Source organism: Stegodyphus dumicola, chromosome X1, assembly GCF_044657685.1.
Source record: "Stegodyphus dumicola isolate Sdum_Otavi_A_Nest chromosome X1, ASM4465768v1".
Lineage (NCBI taxonomy): Eukaryota > Metazoa > Arthropoda > Arachnida > Araneae > Eresidae > Stegodyphus > Stegodyphus dumicola.
The window spans coordinates 257,531,340-257,543,409 of NC_140780.1; positions in this window are offsets into that span (position 1 = coordinate 257,531,340).

Genomic DNA, 12,070 nt, shown 5'->3' on the forward strand with positions numbered 1-12,070 from the left:
TTAAAATGCGTTAAATGTGTCATTCACCTTGTACATTACATCCATTGCGTAACCCTTAGCTATTCCAATCTACTCCAAACGGAAGTGCCCTATCAGCATTATTACGAAGACTAAAGGAAATACCTTTTCATAAGCGCTTTTTTTTTCTCAATCTTCGGATGGGTGGACCAGTATGTTTTATGCCGTTCCCTCGTAAATTGTTAAATTCATAACAATAAGAACACATGCCATAGAAAGTGGACTGTAGAATCGTACACTTTTAATTTTAAATTAAACTTAAGAACATCTTTGCGAAAGCGCAGCGAAGCGAAAAAGTTATGGTTAGCGGGAGACAAAAAATACAAAAACAAAATTCGAAATGCGGAATGCAAATAATTTCTCACAGACAGACAGGCAGCCACTGTGGTTGCCGAAACATATGCTTTTGTTTTAGAAAAGTTTTATACACATTAAGAAAAAATAAAATACATCAGTTTTGTCGTGTAATAGCTGTATGTACAAAGATAAAAGGTGAAAGGATGTTGCATATCGATATTCATTGTTATCGGTTTTAGACCTGGGTTTTTATTTTGTATGTATCTATAACAACGAGACGTTTTATAATAGAGAAAAAAATGTTTTGTGAATAAATTGTTTAAAATTTATAAGTTGGTAAATGTGTCTTAGTAAATAAAATAGTTAATTTACAGCTCTAAGAACTTTCTGCATTCCTTCTCCTTAGGATTTGCAAAAAGACTGCCACCAAAACAGCTGGTGGCAGCCTTTCTGGATTCAAAGAAGATATGAAAGCGGGCTAAAAACAGATAAAAGGGGGAAAGAAAAGATTAAAGTAGTTCAAAAGAAAATGAAAGAAGAAATTACTGCCGTAACACACACACACAAAAAAAAAATTGGAGATTATGGAAGGCAAAATAGACACAGTTGAAGATAAAGTTCGAGAAGTTCAAGAACGAGTTTCTACTGTCAAACAGTGTAATGTTGCTTTTAGACAACTGAATTTTTGCGTAATTTCTCCTTCCCGTCTGGTAAATGGAAGCCAATATTCTCTAGAAAAATTTTCACAAAAACCTTCCATCTTAGGCATAGGCTCTTTTATTGCGAGAACGCACACCACGGCCATTTGCTTAAAAGATGTGATGCCTTCATGGAGGACTTTCTAACGCTAAGTGGCTCGCATTTTAGTTATGCACTGGGAAAAACACAAAAATGAACTATGCATACGACCCTTTCTCAGGCATATAAAAGTCTCCAGTGCTTTAATATAACAAAATACATACTACCTTCTTTGCTTTCTTACGCTGACTTAAATCTTCCTGATAATCTAAAATTCCTAGCTTCGCAGACAGAATGTCTGTTCCTATTCCACTTCAGAGTCAGATTTTAATGTAAAATTATATTCACGGAACGTTCATTACAAAATTCGAAATGTGTTTAATATTAGCACAGAAACCGTAAAACTACTAATCACTTTTATAACTATGTTTCTGATGTGTAGAGCCACTAAGTCTATAGAGCATTTTTTGTACGAGAGTATAAGCAGGATTACCTTTCCCTGCCTCAATCTTTTCTTTGCAAATTCTAGTATTTCCTTCCTATTAGTTTTTGCTATTCTTTTTCACTTGCATTCACGGAGCCTTCCAAACCAGAGAGCTTTCTATCTGAGGTATTATGAGGTATTTTGGGCTCTCCAAAGAAAGAGCCATATGCCCTACGGAGCTCTCCTGTAGTTTTCTTTTTTCATCGACCCACAGTCACAAGACATCGAGAAAATACTCCTTTCTTCCCATTTATAATTCCTTTACCATCGTAATAACAGCTGTTATAATAGCATTAGCATTATGTAAAACATATGATAAAATATAAATTCAGGATTAGCATAAATCAAGGCAGCAGTTATATAAAAATACGAAAGAATGTAAATATAATAAAAGTAATTGATTTCCAAACAAAATTTTAAAATTATGACAGTGGGAATATAAGCCAGAAGAAGAAATCGGTAAATTTGATTCATTATTACGCGGGAAAATGAAACTGAAATATTTTTTATGGTTGTAACTGCTGTCATTTTTCCATATCTCTATTCATTTACGCGTAACCTTAAGCCGCAAACTATAAATGAGAATTAGAAGATAACAGTTGCACTCCAACTTAAATCACCAGGTCTCGAACTCCGGATCAATTTTCGAAATAACTAAGCAATAATGTAATGTAATAACTTATTATGTAATTTTACAGGAAATCGGTTTACAGCAAGTTCGCTATGAAACATTTCGACTGAGAGACGTTTCTTTCTTCCATTTCTCCATGACTCTCTGTGAGACAAATTTTTCCATATTTTCCTACTTTCTGATAATTTTTCCTTAGCAGAACATGATAGTAACATTTCCTTAATTCTTAATTTTTTTTTTGTATTTTAATATATTTTGCATTACAGAAACTGAAAAAAATTAAGAATTTATTTTTTATTATTAAATAAAAAGTACTGCCTTGACGTCAGCTGATAAGATTCTGGTTATGGAAGCGTAGGTTTTACTTTTGGGCTCAAAATCAATTTATAAACATGGCAATTCTTATGAATGTGATGCAGTTAACAACTATTTTATATTCTTTATATTCCCATTTTGGGTTTTACAGTTCCTTTCTTTTGCATTTTCGGTTTGAAATTAATTTTAAATTTTCTCTGTAATTCCAAACGCAGATTAAAATTATTAACTCAGTTTTAGAGATGAGTAGGGTTTGTCATTTGCACTTTTCAGAAGTTTATTCATATTTTAATTTCATGTCATTAGGAATATTTTCTTATCAAATATTTAGGAAAAATTTAGAACAGAAAAAATCGTGATGCTTGTTTTCGGAAACTTCATATTTAAAGTGTTTGGTTTCTTCATTGAAACTGATAATGGCAAATTCCTACATATGCTAAAGTCAAATATGAGGAACTTGACAAGATAGATATTCTTCTGAGTGATTTCTTTTCTTCTTTTACTACACGTATGAGTGACTTTCTTAACCCTTCCTACTGCAAATGTAGAGACCAAATATATTTGGAGCACTTAGAACGAAATTCAAATAGAAGCCTTTTTGATATTCATCTCGCATGAAAACGTAGAAAAAACATCCAGAATTCTCCTATGGTACCAGATGGAAGGTCCTCAGAAGCAAAAAATCATCTATCTGTCCACTCCAGAAACTCTTGCGTTTGTAACGTGACTAGTTTGCGAAATCATCTTACGATTTTCCTTTTCTAAAAATAGAATATGAGATTGCTCAGCCTTTTTTGTGCTGCTTAGAAAGCATTTAAGAGACAAATTTGACTGTATGGAAAAAGATTGATTCATTTCATAAATATTTTTATTTCTTTTTAGTTCTTTTCAGACCCTTGTGATTACTTGTAGTTTGAAATAAAACATGCAGTTATTTATTGAATAATTATCTGATTATTAAATATTAGAATATTGAATCCATGTGTCATTCCATTCGTAATGCTATTAATTTCATGCAAGTTTTGCCATTAAGACCTTAGCTTTCTATAATTAACTAGTCTTTCTAATTAAAATTTTTATTCCATGCGATCATTAGAATGCACAGAAACTGATACTTCCGCTGATTTGCTAAAATATGTGAAAACTAGAAGGAGATTTAATGAGGAAATTTATGCTGTTGTATCTTCAGTTTAGTTTAAAATACTACCAGAGAGAACGTTCTGAAGTTCACATCACTCCAAAATATAAGTTTAAAAATATGCATAGTCTTAGAGCAGTATATAGCAGCATTTGTAGCAAATTCAAAATTATTGTAACAATACCTTTCAAGCGTGAGGTTTTGATATGATTGTCAGCGAATCGGAAACAGTTTCTCGAAATATTTTGGTACTTATTTAGAAGTGGACTCATCCGCAGTCTAAAATGCCCCATATTCTAGAATGTCATGAGGCACAAGATATCTTCTAGAGATCGTATGGTAAAAATCTCGTTTTTTATATTTGTAATTAAGATGATCAGCAGTATATATTTCTTCTTCAGATTTACAGTTGTTGCTTCTTTAAAATGTTGCCATAAACGTAGCAGTTTCAGAAAAACTGTAAAACGCAAAAAGAATTCAATACAAGCCTAAAACTGCCAGGGTAGACAGTTAAAAAAGATGTACAATTTCAGCTTGTTGGGCTCATGTTCACGGAAGAATCAACGCTGAACAACGGTGCAGTCCGTTGGGACAAAGGAACTTTTCTACAAAAGAAATACTATATATTATTTTTCTAGGATAGTAGACCCTGGCAAATAACACTCAACAGCTGGGAAAAAGAATCAGGGGAAATTACTCACAAGTTGTCGCACATAAAATACCCTTTGGGAACCAGTTTATCCATATCTTCCAGATTTAATACCGTAAAATTCGAAAAAACTTTCAACTATATATCTTTTTTTGAAATTAAAAAAAAAATATTCGTTTGCTTGCATTTTCAATCTTTAATGTTAGTTTTTTTATGCGATGGCTCTATTTTCTGTTTAAATTGAGTGGTACAAACTATGAACTACTCATACTAATTTCAATTAATAAATTAGCTCCTTACATTGCTTTGAAAGATTATATAATATTTTTGAAAAACCTCCTTGCAGTGAAGGTGAATCTATAAGTGAACAATGCGCGCACAGGTGCAGAGAAGCATGAAATCATGGGAGAGGTAGTCTTACATGGCGTGTTTGACTTAATGACGGTTTAGTATACACTGACTACCAATAAGTATTTGGACACCTATGCAAATGACGATATCTGCGGTCCTATGGTACGTCACGGACTCCGCCGGTATATATCGTGTAGGAAACAGCATCGGCTTTATGACAATGACATCGGCTTTAGTAGCATGCAAGATGCCTCGCAGTTCGGAGCTCTCTGATTTCGAGAAAAGTATAATTATCGAGTATAACAAATGTGGCCGATCCTTAAGGGATATATCTAGGGATCTGAAGTACCCAAAATCGACTATGGCCTATGTGATTAAGAAGTGGAAGGTGAGCGGTGATTGTCGGAATGTGCCCCGAGTCGGCAGACCAACGGAACTGGGAGATAGAGACCGACGAATGCTGTCCAGAGAAATTCGGGAGAACCGCACCCAACCGATGGCCCTCATCCGCGAGAAGTTCAACAGGCGTCCGGGAGTATTGTTTCAATGAATACCATCCGTAAGGAAGCACATCTGCTTGGTTTTCATGGTCGTGCTGCTGCCCATAAGCCTTTGATCACAAAGTCCAACCGCGCTGCTCGGTTAATGTGGTGCAAAGCACATCGAAATTGGACCGTAGATCAGTGGAAACGGGTTCTTTGGAGTGACGAATCAAGGTTCACCCTTTACCGTTCGGATGGCAGGGTCTTGGTGTGGCGTCTACCTGGAGAATGTCTCCTGCCAGAATGCGTTGTGCCAACAGTCAAGTTCGGCGGAGGTGGAATTATGGTCTGGGTGTGTTTCTCCTGGTATGGGCTGGGACCCTTAATTCCCATTCATGGTAAGCTCAACTCCGATGCCTACTGCACTATTTTGGATGACAATGTGCTTCCTACGTTGTGGCAGATTTACGGGTTGGACCCCTGTTACTTTTAGGACGACAATGCCAGTTGTCATGTTTCGACGTTAACCAAGGATTAGTATACTGCCAATGGAGTTCATCGAATGGACTGGCCTGCCCAGAGTCCAGACCTGAACCCTATCGAGAACCTCTGGGACGAGTTGCATCGCCGAATTCAGGAGTGCACTACCCGTGCAAAATCGGTAAAGGAACTTCTATGTCTTCTCCAAGCCGAGTGGAAGAAAATACCACTAGCTGTCATACAAAGACTTGTGGAAAGAATGCCCCGGAGGGTCCACGCTGTAATTACCTCTCGTGGAGGCTCTACCAACTATTGATTTTGAATAAAGTTAGTTTTTCTTTTCTATTACAGGTGTCCAAATACTTATTGGTAGTCAGTGTAATTTATAAACCTTTGCCTTTATAAGATGTAACTGTATATTCTCATAATGATGTGTGAGGGCCAGCAGGAATGAGGCATATTTTTAAATTCAAGTCTTCCCAATATATGATTTATAAAAGGTAATTAGTTTCGTTGATGTTCCTCTGCTGAACTGACCAGAAACAGTGACCGAGCAGTAATATCGCTGAACATTGACAGTGTTCCGGCAGATGAGCTGCCCGCATGAGAATTTCATGTTTTTCCTAATACATACGTCAATACAAGCCAGTTCCTGACAATTTGCTCCACAAGGGCATCCCTTCCCTTAAGCAGATAACATTAGTATGCTTTGCCGTAATTTAATAAATTCAAATGTTTGTGTTTCTTCAAAACTAACAAATCAGCATCTTAACTATTAACTGCACACTGCACATGAAAACAGTAATAATACTTCAAGAAAACGAATAAGCTGAAACCAAATCAGATTAAATTTTCACTAAAAAAATATCAGATTAACAAAAGTGAAAGAAAATATGATAATTTGATATTAATTAAACTATTTTAATAGACGTAACCTCAAGCAGTTACTCTTCTTCCTGTTCCTAATTTTTTTAGATTATAATTTTCATGCAAGATTGCCATTAAAACTTTAAAAAAAAGTTTAATTAATTAATGACCTATATTGGTTAACTACGTAAGCTTAAAATTCTATTAACTCTTATAATTGATTTTCTACTCATTTTCAGTTTTAGAATGCTTATATTTCCTTTTTAGCTTTCCAGCAAAAATTTATTATTTAGTTCAAAAATATGAAGTACAGAAGTAAAAGTATTCCTCAGTCCTTTTCGCGCACACAAATCCTTATGTTGTACAGAATTATTTAGTTTCACACTAACCAGATTTCGTTCGTTCAGTTACTTATCTTTTCTACCTTTCTTCATTTCCATTTCCTGCCAGAATATTATTTCAGTTTCGCTTGATATGCAAAGTAGGGTAGAAAGATACTATTTAAGTAAATGTCTGAGTTACTTCAGACAACAGCGTGTTCTGCCATTCGTCCACGCTGTTTCGCTATTTTAAGATTGCTGTTTTACGACCGCGTATATTAATTCTCGGTTTGTGTACGTCGATGGGGTGGGGCTAAGGGCCAACTCGCGTTAATTAGCTCTGTGCAATTTCTCCTAAATATTTAGCTTAGTTTTAAATTTATATTGCTTTTTTTTTAGTTGCAGTAAAAAGTAATTTGCAGGCAAAGTTTGTAAGCACCAGGACTGCAGTCTATATTTCCTTCTTGAGTTGAACAAAAGAGTCTTTTTACCTTTCTCACGTCTTGCGATTAATACAGTTTGATCTTACCAAATACTCGCTTTACTGTTCTAGTAAAGAGCTAGCCAACAATATCAATTTAGTTAGAATCTTAACAAAATCTTACAACGCAAATATGCATTTACAAGATTTAAAGCCTGAAAAATACATCTCTGCCATTTTATCGTCAAGCAATGAATCGTAAGTGTTTTATTTTTTTACCACGATATTTTTTAAGACAATTTTTAAACTGTTTATTATCGACGACGGTGCTTTAAAACTGCGATGTTTTCCCTTTCCTTCCGCGATATTTTGTCCTACGACGTTTTAGCCTTCCCTTGTTTTCTCCACGAAGTTCTCATCAACAATGTTTTTGCCACGATGTTTTCGTCTGTTGCATACGATTTCTTTTTAGAAATATTTTTTTCCATTCTATCCCAAGTAGCACGGCAACGTCGTAATGACGTTGCAAACTCGTCCCAGGTCATGTTGCAATATATGGTCTTTAAGACGTCCAGATGTCAGCGAAATTCCACGGTTTTGCAACCGTTGCAAAGACGTCTTTATTACGTCTTTGCAGATGAGGTTTTTGTCGCATAGACGTTATTGCATCTTTCTCAGGTTATATTTTGGTTGTGAAAGCATCGTATCACGACGTCTTAAGGAGGCTTAATGTTCGCAAAATTCCACCTTTTTGCAACAGTTGTGAAAACGTCGTTATTATGTCCTTGTGTTATATATTGATTTAGGCACAAAAATAAGCTTGATAATTAATATATTTTTCTTCTTTTTTAAAATTTTGTATTCCTTGTATTTTTCTAAAGTTTAAATAGTTTATCATTTCTTGAAAACTAGAAGATAATACATTTCTTTTCTCTTTAGACTAAATATGCATAATTAATAATAGCCTTAATTGTTTTCTGTACTTTAAACCATATTTTTTAAATTTCTCTTTAGACTAAATATGCATAATTATAATAGCATTAATTATTTTCAGTATTTTAAACTATATTTTTTAAATATCTTACATTCTAAGTTACGATTATTTAAGATTTCATAATTTTTTCTTAAACTTTTAGTATGTAAGTGAGAGTAATTATGAAAGTGGTTCTTATAAATATATAACAATATTATATATAAATATATATATATGTATAAATTGCCTCTGTCATGATAAATTCGGAAGCGGTTCTAACGTAACATAATCAGCATTTTATCTGAACTCAAGTATAAATTTGTTCGCTTTTCATAGTAAAAAATATAACCATTAAATTCTATATCTCCACGATATGCAATTGAAAGACTGTATAAAATAGTTAATAAAGGTGATCAAAAATATTTCACACAAAAATATACCTAAATCTAATAACAAAAAGAAACTTCCCATATTCATAACATACATGGCAGCGCTATTTAAGAAAAAACATGAAATAGCAGTGCCTGAAAGTATAAACCGTAGGAGGAAGGTAACAGAAATAAAATTTCCAACTAATAAGAAATGTATTTGTGTTTTTTAAATAGCAAGCAATTAAAAGTGCAATAATTATGGATTGCAGTATTTACTAGTAATGCTGATGTTTCTTAACACCATTTCTTTCGAGCGTATGTTAATGTACTAATTCAGAAGTCAAATCAATAACTTTATTTTTAGTACTGTACAGAAATAATTTATCTAATATTGTACACGATAGTAAGCTAAGTACGTTAAAGTAAGCTCTTCGTTAAATAGCTCACGATGAAACTTTTTGTTTCTACTTACAATGTTTTTTTTTTTTTTTTTTTTTTTTTTTTTATCACAGGCACATAAAAGTAAGCGAAGAAAATAGAATGTACTTAAATTTAATAAAGAATAAAACCTAATCTCCAACATTCATTTATTGAGTATTCATTCATCTGTATTTATTTATCTGTATTCAGTAACAGTAACAGTGTAACAGTATTCATCTGTATTCATTTTATTCATTTATTCATTAATATTACACAATTAAATAACACATAATTATATATTACAATATTTCATAGTAATGCTAATGTTTCCTTAGAACTATTTTTTCGATCATATGTGGATGTATATACAGATTTTAATACATTAATTCTGAGCACCAACCTTTCACTATGAATCACCTTTCACTGAGCACCAACCTTTCACAATAATCGATTAATATGAATGATATACGATATAACATTTAGGATGTTATAGCCGAAGCACAATGCTAATCCGTGTATCCAAATATTGCACCTCTGAAACCACTGAAGATTGGAGAACGCCACTACATAATTTTAATCACCGGTAACACATAAAACACCAAAACAGAACACTATTTCACTCTATGGACAATTGCAGCACGTTGCATCCGATATTTTCTAAACGATGTATCCAAAATTCAAAATTTGGGTGTCGTCTTGTAGAGCAGATATTCACAAACAAAATAAGCAAAAATTCGACATTTCCACGATGATTTCTCCTAAATTCAAAATAAATTGGCCATCAACCTGCATATCCTTCTCTTTCTGTATTGAAGCTCTCCAGTATCTAATTCCGACGGTGAATTATAAAACGGTGAAGAAACAGTTAACGAAAATAAAATGGAGTCTCAAGTAAAATGCGCAGTTAGCAACTTGTTCGAATTTGGCAACTACCCAAAGCGCGCAAACCTCGAGATGTTCGTTTATATGAGCATCCATAACATCGGTCGAGGAGCAATGCAGCGTAACTTTCATCTATTTATACGATTGCATTAAACCTTTCGACGGTTGTTCTGATAATTTAATATAATCTTTTTTAAATGGCCTAGAAGAATTATTTCAACTGAATAATATTACGAACAATGTTCACAAGATCATATTTACAAAAAAAAAATATTTATCGGGCTCGCCAAAACATTTTTAATGTCAATGTCGCCAAATCCCGAGTGTACCGTATACTAGGATTAAACCAAGCATTTTTTAGTGCATGGAGATGGACAAAAATGTAAAAACATAACAGTTCATCAGAATTTTTCTAGGTAATGAGTTTCGTATTTTTGTTCACAGTTTCTCTAGTTTTGATGTCAAGATTTAGTAATTTATCAAAATGAAAAGTGTTAATTTTTCTTTCTCCTTTTCCATTAATTTTTCCGTTCTGCTTCTCCTGACTGTCGGTGAGTTTTCCGTCATATATATTTTGACAGCCGTTAAAATGCATGGATATGCATCATCTTTTAACATTGGACGTTTTCTGAGAATTCTTAAAATCGCTCCATTTTTATCCGTGAATACGTCTTCACGCACAATCATAGCTTCGCGAAAATTGTACTTTTTGCTCTGGATGAGGTAAAAATGTTTCATATTATGCCAGCATATTAATTCAAATAAATTCGCCCTTACTTAAAAAAATAATAAATAAAGTCATATTTCACCAGTAATATAATTGCTAACATGTAATTTGAATTGATTTAGGAAATGTGATTTTTTAAAATATATAAAATGCACAGCTTAATAACTTACTTTATAGATCAGATTCATTTTTAAATATTTTGCTATAATATTTATAAAAAATATTTTAAGTATTATTTATTTTAACAATAATTTAGACCGTATTTTTAGTAATAATTAAATTTGATAATTCAACTATTTATATTAAATTTATACTTCATTAAATGAATCTACCTTAGATTAATATATTTAGATGAAATAAAGTAATAAAACATTGCAAAATAAATCTTATGCGGACTTCAGATTCTTCAAAGGGCAGATTTAGTCTCTTTTCATTCTAAAAGTAACGCTGATGAACTATGAAAAAGATGCTAAAACGACCACGTCTAAAAGCGGTCATATCAAAATGACGTTTCAGCGACGTCGACAAATTGCCAAAATGCAACGGCAAATATTTTGCGTCTTCGCTGCGTTGTAAAGACGTTGTAAAAGTTACCACGACCACTTTGCAACCTCTCGGACCTGTTTGCAGCGTCTTTGCTACGTCATGTGCTACTTGGGATAATTACCCGTATGCTTTATCTTCAGATTTCAAAGTGCTGATTAGAATCAAAAACGTTTGTTTTCGTGATCGGCGTATATATTAGAGCTGTTAAATATGGGAAAGCATTTTTTCCATTTTCATTGCAAGTAAACGTTTAGATGAGTTTTAAATCATATTTTGGAATGCTGATAGTTAAAAAGCCAGCAAATTGATTCCTCAAATCAAAGTCAAATCTTCTTTTAAGGAAAAGCTCTCTCGGTCTCAAATCTTATTTGAAATTAATGAGAAGTTGGGCCATGGTCTTTTAGACTACGAAGTGAAGTATCTGTCGAAGAACGATGAATTCTTATTGAAACGCTAGACCGACAGTTAACTTTCCGTGTGGCCGGCGTCGGTCCCTAGGAACCGGCAGGAATACATTGAGTCCGGCGCCGGTCCCTCGGGACTGGCAGTGAACTTTCCGTGTGGCCGGCGTCGGTCCCTGGGGACCGCACTGGAATTTTGTTTGGCTGACATCGGTCCGCGGGACCGACAGTATTAACATTGGCAACCACGAGTTTTGTCACGCACAGGCAGGGCTTGTAGTGTGTCGGTAGCCGACAAAGCTCACCAACAGGTAAGCTTTAATCAGTGCAAGAAGTCGCGGATCACCCTGCAGCATTGCACCGCTTGATCGCTCGCGCCGGCTGAACGGAAAGGACAGCAAATTCGGCACCGCGCTCAACGTGTTAAATTATATTAAATTAAAATCCTTTGGCGAGATCGGCGGACATGTATGTTGCACATTAAGAAAATGCTTTTTCTTGTGTAGAATAGGTTTGGCCGAAAGAGGTCAAATCACGTTAAAGTTTCAAGGGAAATTCA